General features: G+C 39.1%; 1 pseudogene; it reads left to right on the top strand.

The window, feature by feature from the left end:
* Positions 1 to 12,269, top strand: part of LOC112390759 (activator of 90 kDa heat shock protein ATPase homolog 2 pseudogene) — a 43,375-nt pseudogene extending 31,106 nt beyond the window's left edge.
* Positions 12,270 to 13,239: the final 970 nt, after the last annotated feature.

Here is a 13,239-nt window from a genome sequence, read left to right as displayed (position 1 = left end):
AAGAAAGAGGATAAAATAAAATAAATTAAAATAAAGTTATTAAAATAAAAAATAAAACTAATTATTAAGAAAAAAAAATTTTTAAGTAAAAAAAAAACCAAAAAAACAGATGGACAGAACCCTAGGACAAATGGTGAAAGCAAAGCTATACAGACAAAATCTCACACAGAAGCATACACATACACACTCACAAAAAGAGGAAAAGGGGAAAAAATAATCTATCTTGCTCCCAAAGTCCACCTCCTCAATTTGGGATGATTCTTTGTCTATTCATGTATTCCACAGATGCAGGGTACATCAAGCTGGCTGGGGAGATTTAATTAACTGCTCCTGAGGCTGCTGGGAGAGATTTCCCTTTCTCTTCTTTGTTCGCACAGCTCCTGGGGTTCAGCTTTGGATTTGGCCCCGCCTCTGCGTGTAGGTTGCCTGAGGGCGTCTGTTCTTTGCTCAGACAGGACGGGGTTAAAGGAGCTGCTGATTCGGGGGCTCTGTCTCACTCAGGCCCAGGGGAGGGAGGGGCCTGGAGTGCGGGGTGAGCCTGCAGCGGCAGAGGCCGGCATGAGCCTGCAGCGGTAGAGGCCGGCATGACGTTGCACCAGCCTGAGGCGTGCCGTGTGTTCTCCCGGGGAAGTTGTCCCTGGATCACGGGACCCTGGCCGTGGCAGGCTGCACAGGCTCCCGGGAGGGGAGGTGTGGAGAGTGAGCTGTGCTCGCACACAGGCTTCTTGGTGGCGGCGGCAGCAGCCCTTAGCGTCTCCGGCCCTTCTCTGGGGTCCGCGCTGATAGCCGCGGCTCGCGCCCGTCTCTGGAGCTCCTTTAAGCAGAGGGCTGGTTACTGTAAAGGGGACGACTGATTTTGACGGCCAGAGGAAAGTTTTTCAAAACCTGATGCCAGATGTTGGGTCAATCTTGGGAGTTATATTCATTTTAGCTTTACATTAAGATCTTTATATCTCCTTTTTAAAAGTCCTTAATATGTCAGCAATGATAGTTTTAGGAAAAAACATTTTAGAGACCAAATACTTTTTTTTCCTTCTCTGAAATATGACTATTTCAATTACTAGTAGCAACAATTAATCACTAAGTGATTCATCAGCCTGCAGCTGGGATTGGAGAGCTGACTTCCTTTCTTTATTCCTATTTTATGTTCTGTGCTCAGCAAGGATTGAGTAATAGCAAACTAATAACTTTTCCCTACCCTCAGCACCTTTTTCTCATACCAGCAAAGAAGAAAATTTTGAGTATTTTTTCCCAAGTACATTTTCCCTCACACATTTCTGAACAGAATTGTAGAATTACAAGTGTTAATCCATGTTGCTATAAGAATAAGGCATTATAGAAAAAGATGGTTCCTTAAGATTTGACCTACCATTCTTAGTTATTTTTCACTAAACAACTCATGCTTGAGGCATGGCTAAATAACTGACTCCAAATGGATAATGGTTTTCTATTTCTTGGCTACCTGGCATTTTGAACTTCATGTGAATGACATGTAAAATGCTAGATTCATGTCCATGGTCAGAGAACAACTATTAGCAAATCCATTAGTTAGATATTGTATATACTTTTAAAGTTTTCAATAAGCTCCCCCCCGCTACTTCTAATGTATGAAGTCAAAACTAATTTAGAAATGTATCTGATTCATATGACTCCGGATTTACACTATATTAACATATACCCATCTACTCAGTAATGGATCATCTTCAGATGTTCTAGTGTTCTGATTATCAATATGTTTCATTGCCTAGAATTCAGTTAGAGGGGATTGTAACCTGTTATGTCATTCCTAGGAGGTGCCAGCAGGTTGGCCTGGGAGCAGCATACTCACCCCGCACTCCAGAAAAGGAGTGAATTCATTTAGAGCAAGGTTCTCATGTAAACAATCCACAGACATAGAACCATCTACAAATGTCAAAGCAGAATTTGTGTCACCGGGCATTTTCTATACCCTTCGTCAATTTCTCCAACATATTAAAATAAATCCTTAGTGGAAATCAGAAGTTCTCTTCAGTGCTGAATTGCCTTCTATTTAATCACATTCATTTATTCACTTAATTAAAGCCCAGTATGCCTTGAAAATGTTAGCTACAAGATCTGTAGACTAAGGATTTTTTTTCTCCTACTCTCCTTAGTGTAACTGAAATTATAATTAGTATACATTAGCAATATTATACACGTCAAAAATTTAGAAGGGTCTGAGACGTACTCTACCTGTGTTGCAAGTTAGCTTGCCGCAGTTTCGTGGCTGCTGGCAGAAGACAGGAGACTGCAGGAGTAAAGGACTTTATTAGTCACAGCAATACCAGTTGTCAGCATTTATGCTGGTGCCCCATAGGACAATGTGAAATGAGCCAAGTGCCTGCACACACACAATGGTTTGTATTCCAAGAGTGGGATTCCAACCTTAGGGAAACTGAATCTTTTATAATGGGCAGTAAACCTGCCTGATCTTTGCCTCCAAGAGAAACACTATCTTTGTCATACTGAGGAATAAACAGGCAAGACCTATGGAGACGTGTCTTCTAATGATAGCCGCCTCTCCATCCAACACTGTCTTGGCATCCGGAAAATTTTTCCTCTGAGCATAGCCCTGTGTCAGCCACATTGATTAATCTGGCTGATAGAGATTAGGGCTAAATATGTTCCATTTGGCTCACACTACATTTTTAAGGCTGATATCAATAGGGCTCTGAGCTGCAGTATGCGGAAATTTGCAGTATTAACATCAACTGTCCCAGACCCAACCAGCTGAGCAGATCTCACAAACCATCTGGATCTGCCTCAGAAATCTAGGTGTTTTTCTCCTTAAATTTCCACATTGACCTTTCAACTTGGCCTATGGCCTTAGTCTGGTACAGCAGGAGTTTTAGAGATTACACAAGACTCTACCTTGGCACTCAAGGAGAAAATTTAAGGGCAATATCATCTGTCACAAGCCTGATCACTGAGTTACTACTAACCCGAATACACTCCAGGACTGAGGCAGTGTCTTTGATCACCTCAACTAATATCAAAGACAAATTTTGTGTCACCTTTTCTAGTTGGACAACTCACATTGTAGGGAAAACTGACTGCAAGGTGGGTGCAAGTACAAATCAGTTCCCTTTCTGGAAAGCTTCCCCAAGTAATCATTTTGGGAAGATGGCACAATCATCTAAGGGCTATGTTATTCTCTAGGAGTATTTCCTTAAAAACTTGGAGGTCTCTTATGACCACTCCTAAGGTTATAATCACCATTTGGGGGAGAGAAATAAGCTAATGCTTGTTTCCACACAAGACATTAGTCCTAAGGGTACACGTGGTATCCCTAAAAAGAAAGTGCTATTGGGGCCACTGAAGGGGCGGGGGGAGTCGACATCATCCAGTAGCACACGTTGACTCCGCTCCAATGTGGCCTCATAACCAGCTAGTAGATCTTATGTTTCTCAGTTTAGTTTGAACGATTGAATCTAGTTATTGTTTTTGAAGGTAATGTCTGAGGACAGTCAGCCTGCTCTGTCCTACTTTTCTGCATCATCAGCTGGGTGGCTTTTATACACTCTGTAGCATCACTGAACTACCGTACTTGGCATAGGGGTGAAGCAGATACTAAAGGTGTTGACAGGAATTGTACTGTGAAGTGTAGGGACCAGGGCCATCATCTACCCCTTTGATAGGCTTCTGGTAATTTTAAGAGGAATGGCAATCCAATGGTGACCAGAGCTGCCTGGTGGGGGAGAACAGATCCTGAAATCAGTTAAATTTAAGTGCTCATTAGTTTGAGAGAGATACATGAGGGCTTTTATCTTGAGGAAGACTCCAGGGATGGTCTGAAAGAAAAAAAAGTATTAATGTTCCTTTCTCATCCATGTCTCCTGGAGTGTAAGATGTTCCCTCTCCAGTTCCAGGGTGATGCTCTTCCTCCACTGCCATAAAATATCTGTGTACCATTACAGTAGCTATAACTTCACCTTTTTCAATTATCCACTGCTCACACTCAGAAGGGATAGGTGCAGAAGTGCAAAAGTGACAAAGGCAATTTAATAGAACTTACAGAGCTCCCTTATTTCCCTCACTTTGGCCAGTGTGGGCTACTGTAGAGGATCTTGGCAAGCAATGTTCTCAACCAAGTGGTCGTTATCTTTATGATTTAACTATGTCACTGTTGCAAGAGGCATCTCTGGATGTATGGTGCTTCCCTTTGCCAGAGATTCCAATCAGCAATATCATCAGTCACAGAGGTCATTTGTGTAGAGATCATGCAAAGCTCACTTGATAGCTTCCAACCCACAGTTTTGGTCTGGGTCCCATTCAAAGGATGCATATTTGTGAACTAGCCAATATCATGTTCCAAGTAGAATGCCCACTCGAGACATGTACAGTCTTCAATACTCAAAGAGTTCTATAAATTGTTGGATCTCTCTTTGAGGAGGGGCCAAGAGACAGTTTTTCCTTGATTGCCAGAGGGGTTGAGAGCTTTGATATACACTTACATAGTCTCAAGATACTCCTTGGCTAGCACGTCTCTAAATTTTGTTGGGGTTTATCAGCCACTTCTGCTGGGAGAAATGTAATAACACTGAAGTCAAGACCATTTACACTGAGGCTTCAAAGTTGCGAACCTGCAGGCTGTCATCTATTTAGTGAAGACTTCAGACTCCATAAAGTAGAGACATTAATGTTACCTAGGCCACCCCCCTGAAGGCAAATGTCAGGGGAGCATAGGTACCCCCAGGGGAGTACTGCAAATGCATACTGGAGGCCTTGCTGCATGAAGCTACACTGGTCTTGATCCTCAGGTGCCAGTGGGATAGAAAATAAAGTTTTGCCAATGTTTAACACAGCATACCAAGTGACATCAGTAGGTGTAATGGAAATCATCTGTGGGGCTATAGTAGCAACAACAAGACTCAGTTGCCAATAATCCACTATAAGCCTCCATCTCCCATTATTATTTTTCACTGGCCACACAGGGCTGTTGTGGTGGTATTGCAACCTATCCTTGCTATCTTTAAGACCTTGAGACTGTGATTTCCACTTGTCGTCCTTGGATTATACATCACTTCTGATGGACCACCTTGGAGGAGACAGGCAGAGGATCTGGTTTACATGTCCCACTAACAATTTTCTATATGTGATACTTCCTAATTGGGAGAATCCACTCTAGATTCAGTAAACACATATAAATTAATAAAATTGTACATTCAGGAGCAGAAATCACAACAGTACATTGAACTGACCCAAAGGGCCCCATCCACAAGACATATTAACTCCCCTTCCCTAATGTGTACCCAGCCCAAACCTCATTACCTAAATCTGGGTATCCCTTGAACTACAGAATCAGGAGGGATTGTGACTTGGGACCTTTCTCCAACAGAATTATACACATTTGAATTTTTTCCTTCCTCCAAATTCCCCTGAAAATCTAGATGGAAGCATATGGCCTTTGGTTTTTCACGGAGTCAAGGGACACCTAGAACTCATCCAAAATCATCTTTCCCTTTAAAGTGGCTGAAGACAGGTTAATGAAGAGGGCGGAATGAGAGAGCCTGGAGGAATCAGAAAGCAAGTCATGTTTACTTTCCATTGTGAGCAGAGTGGTGTCTACATACAGCTCAACTAAATGAACCTCCAATGTTTTCAGTCCACCCAAAGCCATATATGAGCACCAAGATTACACATACCGACACCAGCTATTGTAGCTTTGAGGAACCTTTGATCCAACTGCCATAGTCACATTGCTTTCTGGTCGAGGCTGTGGATTTATTCCCTTTGGATTGTTTGGATGTGACATATGCAGTGGAGACTTTTTTTATTCCACCTTAATCTAGGACATCTGAAGTTCCATTATCAAAATAACAACTTAAGTTCTTTCCCAGTTTCAATGTAAGGCCTAGGGGAGTTTTCCAAGGTGACATTGCTTACTGAAAAAATTTACTAGGCTTCTTTGGGTCCATTTCTTACTCATTAGTGGGTCACTTTCATCAGCATTGTAAAGCTCACCCAAGGCAGTAAGAGCACAAATCCATATCAATGCTGCTTTCCCAAAGGAGTTTTCTTTCTCATGGAAATCTACCTGAAAGGGCCAAAGCTCCCTCATAGTAGCTAGGACCCCCTGCACAAAGCCCTGAGACCATTTATTGTGGTCTCTGAAAACATCTAGTGTTGGCATGCTAGACTGCAGAAGGCACTAAGTCACAAGACCACCCTTCTATCGCCATTCTTCCTTAATAGGTATTATATGCCCAAGTCAGGCATTATTTCCCGTGTCTCATCTACCCAGCCAACTAACCAAAATTCTAATGGCTTGCCTGCTTTCTACTCTCAGTGGTCATGAAGTTCCCTCTACTCTTCCTCAGCACATCTCTTTTTTTTTTTGCTTTACGCGGGTCTCTCACTGTTGTGGCTTCTCCCGTTGCGGAGCACAGGCTCCAGACGCGCAGGCTCAGTGGCCATGGCTCACGGGCCCAGCTGCTCCGCAGCATGTGGAATCTTCCCAGACTGGGGCACGAACCCGCGTCCCCTGCATCGGCAGGCGGACTCTCAACCACTACACCACCAGGAAAGCCCATCAGCACATCTCTTTTTAATGAATGGTGGTAGAACTTTCTGCCACCGAACTCCAGGACAAGTCCTAGTACCAGTTAATGCAAAGAAATAGGCCTGAGGATGATCAGTGGATGAGAGCCTTCAGTTTCCCCTCTTACAAAAGAATTAGCAATACCTAGGGCATCATTTGAAATTGTCTTTACATCTACTTCCTAGTGCTTGGCCTGAAATCATCTCCACAATTCCTCTTAAGTAAAATAAAATAAAATGGAGGACTTTTTATACCCACTGGATCTTCTCACATAAACTTCCCTCTTCTAACTTCCCTCTTCTCCTGTTAATCAGCCATGAGACCCTTATCTTTATTCTTGCAGAAAGCCATGTCTCCACCAGCATCCCATCTCTCAGGACAATGGAGGGGTTTGAGATTTTACCTGACTAGCAAGTTATTCTGCCTCTCTTTCATAGATACTCAGAGAAGGCAAAAAATAAATAAATAAAAAATAAACCCCTGGGATAGGAGACAAAGGACTTTCTTATTTCCAATGACAGTAATAGCAAGACTGTCAGTGTTTACACTGGTTCCCCAAGCTCCAATTCCCATAGGGTGGCACGAAGAGGTTCAGCTGACATCTGAACATGTAGTGGGTTACAGTACAAGACACAAAACATGAGTTAGAGAAACCAAGCCCTCTGTAATAGGTAGAAAACATGCCTATGTTTTAACCAAAGATAAACATGTTTCCATTATACTGGGCAGTGATATAAACAAACAAGAACAACAAAAACAAAGAAACAAAACAAAAAATAAAACTGCCTTTTGCTCCAGAGGCAGAAACTACCTCTATCTCCTGAGGCTGTTTGCTATACTAACATCCTTGAAATAATAGTCCAGAACAAAGGCCTGTGCCTCTGCTCACAAGGCATGCAGAAACGTGAGAAACTTGTGGATAATTGTCTCCCAAAAACGTTCCCCTGTAAAAATGTATTGAAGTGCATTTTCTGTCTATGTTTTTGTTTCTGTCTCTGTCTCTTTCTCTTACACACACACACACACAGACACACACACACACACACTTCCCCCCAAAAACGTTGAAGAAGTGTTTTTGAGGTATCTTATAGCTTTAAAATAATTCCAAGAAGTTTTACAATAAAAATATCAGGATATTCATATAATATGAACGTCAGAATTTCTTTAATAGTTGATAAAATAAAAAAACCTGTTTTTCCAGTAATTATTAATGGGAAATGGAATGAATTCTAACTATATTAATAACATAGATAAGAAGAATGACTGCAGGGACTGACATGGGGAAATATCCAAAGTCACAGATTAGGAGCATTACATGTAGCTAAGCAGGTATCAAGCTGGGAAAATTGGCTGGAATGAGAAAGTTTGGCAAATATTTGAAAAAAGAAAACAATTTGAGTTAAATTTATAAACGAAAAGAAATCCAGTCAGTTAAGTGATGGAGGATGAGTGAGGATGAAGCAGTACCGCTTCACTGAGCAAGATAATAGTCTGCTCAGAGTATTCTGGACCCTGGAATTTTAGAGACTAAAGATTTAAGGTGGCTATAAAAGAATGAATTGTAGTGGTTGACACAGGAAGGATGAATAAGGATATCAATTGATGCCTACTCAATGTAAGGAAAATCTGGCAATATTTCAGAGATGATGAGAGTCCAAACTATATATGGAAGAAGAAAAAATTCTTCTCGGAATGTTTCAGTACAGAAGCCATTTAACTCACGTGGAAGTGAAGGTCTTTGGGACAGCCATCTATTTCACAGGACATAAAGATCTTCTCCAGTGGGAGTTAACAGGTTTGGCCCTCCCAGCTCCTGTCTGAAGATATATGCAGCACAAGTTTAGGAAATGCCTATTATTATATTGTTTTATTGTATCATAAATATTCATAGCATCATACCACAGAGGAAAATTGTGCCAAAGGAGAGATAGAATTCCAGCATCAATGAGCTTATGGAGCAATGTAATATGCAGAAAGAACAGAAGGAGAAATGTAATATACTGACTTTTAATTTTTATTTGAGACTGATGCTCATGGCTATCTAAAGCTAGCCTCATTAGCAGAGGAGCAAAATAAATATACCAGTACAGGAGGGAAGCACACGACAAATTCCAAATTCTAGATTTGACAGACTTATTTATTGCATACGTATGATGAAAATGTAACTATTACCATTTATAATTATGCTTTGCAGTCAGGCTTTGTTTTTTCCTTTGTAAAAATGCGCATATGTAATGTGCAAGAGACATTGGATAGGGACAGTTTAATTATCCTCTCTAAAACAAATACCTTTGTACAGTCAAAGGTACCACACAGGGTGTACACATAAGATGGGCATTTCCTTTTTGATATTCCCAGCTGGGCCTGCCTTGAAACTGAAAACTAAAAGGGGCAAATGCAGAAGTTAATACATCAAGACTTAGTCTTCCTAAAATATTTTGCATCTCAAGAATAAACCCATAATGAAATACATTTCATTTCATCTTAGCTTTCTCAAAAGCCACCTACTCCAATTGCTTCAAATCATGCTGCCTATGCAATCTATCTTGCAACAAAGTCTAAATTAGTTTGTGTCTGTATTACAGAAGCTAAACACAGCTGAAAGGTAGGTCTGTGAAAAGACATTTGTGTACATTGTCATGTACACAACAAAGCAGATCTTCTGGTTTGAATTCCAACTTTGGGATCCAGTTCTATCAGTAGCTTTGTGTAGACATGAGCATACAGTGGAACTGATTTTGAGTTCTAAGAATGTGGGTCCAGTTTGATTATATTTGCAATGTCTCTATGCAAACCACTAGAGGAAGGGGCATTGTCAAATAAATAATAATAATAGCTAACATTTATTCATTTTTTTCTACTTATCAGGCACGAGATAAACATTTATATGCAATTTCTTATTTAATTATCACCCCAGTCCTATGGGGCAGGTACAATTATCTATTATCTCTATTATATACATGAGGGAAAGCAGGCTTAGGAGGTTATGTAACTTTCCTGAACTCATAAACCTGTTAAAAGATAGTATCAGGACTTAGGCCAAGGTCTCTATGACCTTGGAATCCAAAATCTATGAATGACCTTGAGAAACACTTAAGTACAATCTAGGATTCTGCAAAGAAATGAATCTAAAATTGACTAGAGAAAGAAAGATGAGTCATGCAATTCAAACTCAATTTGTTAGAACATATTATTAAAAATGTTTTGTTATACTCTCCCACACTGGGAAGTTATCTTTATCAAGAATCCTGAGTCACAGAGTGCAAATCCAACCTGGTAAAGTGCCCTGCAAATACATGCTGCTGTAGGTGATTCAGCATGAAACATCACCTTTTTCAGAATCTCACATTCAGTCCATTATTATAATTCCAATGGTACTGTCAATATCTCAATTTTATAGCTGAGTATCTCAACAATACCTTGTTATATAAAATTTTCTTAATTTAAAGAAATACCTTATAAAAGTTTTAAGTTAAATATAGAGTCTATATTTAGGGCAAACGATTGAGTATAGAGCAGTCTTACTTAGGAATTCAATACATATTGATCAGAAATAATAGTTTTTTAATCTTGCAAAATGACTTACCTAATAAAATGTTTAAATGACGTTTATAATAAATACAGATTGAAGCTGGACAATTACATGATGTAATCGTGCTCTAATATCTGAATTATTTTCCTTTGAAAGTAAAATGAACTCTGATTAAAATTTTAATGGAGTAAATTAATCATCACTTCATATGAAAGTTATAAAAAAGTATTAAAAATAACTGGAACTACAATAATTTGTTAATGGATACACAAGATAAAATATGTAAATTTTAACATCAAAATTATAAAATGTGTGTGTGCATGGGTGGGATAGTAAAACTGTAAAGCTTTATTATGCATTCAAAGTTAATTTATTAACAAGCTTAAAATAAACGGTTATAAATATGAGATGTTTTACGTAAGCCTCATGGTTATCACAAAGCAAAAACCTATGTAAATACACAAAAGATAAAGAGAAGGGAATCTAAGCATACCACTACAGAAAATCATCATATCAAAAGAAGAGAGCAAGGGAAGAAGAAAGAAACAAAGGAATTATAAAACAGTCACAGAACAACAAACAAAATGGAGAAATAAGTCTTTACCTTTCAACAATTACTCTAAATGTAAGTGGACTAAATTCTCCAATCAAAAGGCATAGAGTAGCTGAATGGGTTAAAAAACACAACATTCAAATATATGCTAACTACAAGAGACTTCAGCTTTAAGGACACATACAGACTGAAACTGAAGGGATGGAAGAAGGTATTCCATGAAATGAAGCCCCAAAGAGAGTAGGGGTAGCTATACTTAGATAAAATAGTCTGCAATAAGAGACAAAGGAGGTTATTATATAATATTAAAGGAGGCAATCCAACAAAAGGATATAACATTTGTAAGTATTTATGTACCCATATTGGATCCCCTAAATATATAAGGCAAATATTAACAGATCTGAAGAGAGAAATAGACAGCAGTACAATAATAGTAGAGGATTTTGATACCCTACTTTCAACAATTGATAGATCATCCAGATGAAAAAATCAATAAGGAAACATTGGACTTAAACTACACACTAGACCAGATGGACCTAACAGACATATACAAAACATTCCATCCAAAAACAGAATAGGCATTCTTCTCAATTGCACATAGAACATTCTCCAGGATATATCATGTGTTGAATCTGAACGAGGCTGCAGCACCTGTGCAGACATGGCCAAGTGGGGCAGGGGACCTGCCCTGGATCATGGAGGAGTGGGAGGACAGACCAACATGAATGACTGGCAATGGACAGAGCAAGATGTCACCAACTTCCAAGGGGAAGTTCCATGAGCTACTGGTGGTCACTGTTGTAGAGAATAGGCTGGCTGCTGCAAGATCAGTAAGCTGAAGCAAGTGGAAGGTGAGGTTTTCTGCAGCAACTAGAAAGGAAAGCTTATTTCATTTTATGATTGAATATCAAACTGGGTTATAAAGGTATAATTAAAGAATCTAGAGCAAAGCACAAGGGATTGATAGAAATATTCAACCTTTCTGAAGAAAATGAAGTAGATGACATTGAGGCAAATGTGAGTAAAAATAAAGATGGGGACATTATGAAAACTGAAGCTACTGTCAAGAGCAGGGAGGCTTTTTGAGATTGCCTGAAGGCACGTAGGAAGGAATTTAAGATGGGAATGATTTACTAACAAAGCTATGACAACTCAGGAATTGCCACTTGTTAAAAGGAGACTGAGTGAGAATACCTTGCAGGCCTCATCTCCCATGGCATTGGGCATCAGGATTCCCAATGTGGTGGCATTGCACATGATGGAACTATTTGATACATTTGTAGAGAAGCTGTATAGTGTCTTCAATGTGAAAGTTTGGTGCACAAATTTTACAAGGTTCCTGCTGTATTAGAAGATGAAAAGGGAAGGAAATCACAAATGTTTGATGGGAAAATCACCATAGATATATGGAATTGTTAACAAATGAAAATATAATCATTGAGTGGAGATGTAGGAACTGGCCAGAAGTTGAACTGAATTTTGTGCCCCATCCAAAGTAAGTGAAATTACAATTGAAATGTAAAGGACTTCCTGTTTGTAAAGAAGAAAACATGAGATTCCGTTGGCAGAAGCAGCATTTTGAAGAAATGAAAGGTTTACTGCAGCTGACCACCCTAGATGGTTGAATTAGTTAGAAGATTTTATAAGGGCATTACTTTTTGTAATCAGAAAGTGTCAAGTTAACATCTTCCCTATTATTACTTTTAAAAACGAAGACAAAAACTCTTAATTCATATTGGATGAAATCCATGAACTTATACAGAATTTAAAGCATTGTTTGTATCTTTACTATGACTAGACTCTGCATTGAGTTAAAAGCAGCAAGCAACCTGAAATTAGGTATTAACATTACCTCCCATAGATGATCCTCTGGGGATAGAGTCCCTGAGTACAGATAGTTGAAGTTTCCCAAGCTAAAGGTTGTCCTAGAAAACTTACTTTCAGCTGTGGTTTTAGCTCAGGAAGACAAAAATAATAAATGGCATGTTGATACCATTTCCCTTAAAAAACAAACAAAAAATTATCTTTCTTTTTCCTCTAAAATATATTTGCTTTTTTTCTTTGTGTTTTTATGTTTTGGTAGATAAATTCTACCTGACTTCTCATTGTTTACTTGAAAAGAGCAACAAACTTACTATCTGTTTAAATTATTCTCCTAAAAAGTCAGCAAAAAAAATTAAGCACAGTGTTTACTGTACTAGTAGTACTTTAGAACTGAAGAAGTCATTTTTGTTTACATTTTGAAATTGAACCCAGAAAGGAAATAGCCCATTCATTATAGGGCTACAAAGTTCAAACTACAATTTTTTAACAACCCCTTCATTCTCCCTCTTCTGTGAATACTGGATGGATATCAATAATATATTAGCTTCAAAAAGGAAAGAGTTAAACAACTACATAATGGACTGGGCAGGGAAACAAAAGACCCAGGTTGTGCTCCCAGATTACTGCTAGTACTAGTCTGGGCCTCGTTTGTAAGGTCACAGTAATCCTAACAAACCTCATTCTCACCTTCCTGCAGTGTGAAGAAACCATACAAATAACTATGAAATAAAGCCCTTGGCTGTTCTTCAGCAGTCCAGCATGGTCATGGAA

This window comes from Neophocaena asiaeorientalis, unplaced genomic scaffold (genome assembly GCF_003031525.2).
Source record: "Neophocaena asiaeorientalis asiaeorientalis breed wild unplaced genomic scaffold, Neophocaena_asiaeorientalis_V1.1 scaffold232, whole genome shotgun sequence".
NCBI lineage: Eukaryota > Metazoa > Chordata > Mammalia > Artiodactyla > Phocoenidae > Neophocaena > Neophocaena asiaeorientalis.
The sequence above is the reverse complement of the archived record's forward strand: the minus strand, read 5'-3'. Positions and strand labels throughout refer to the sequence as shown.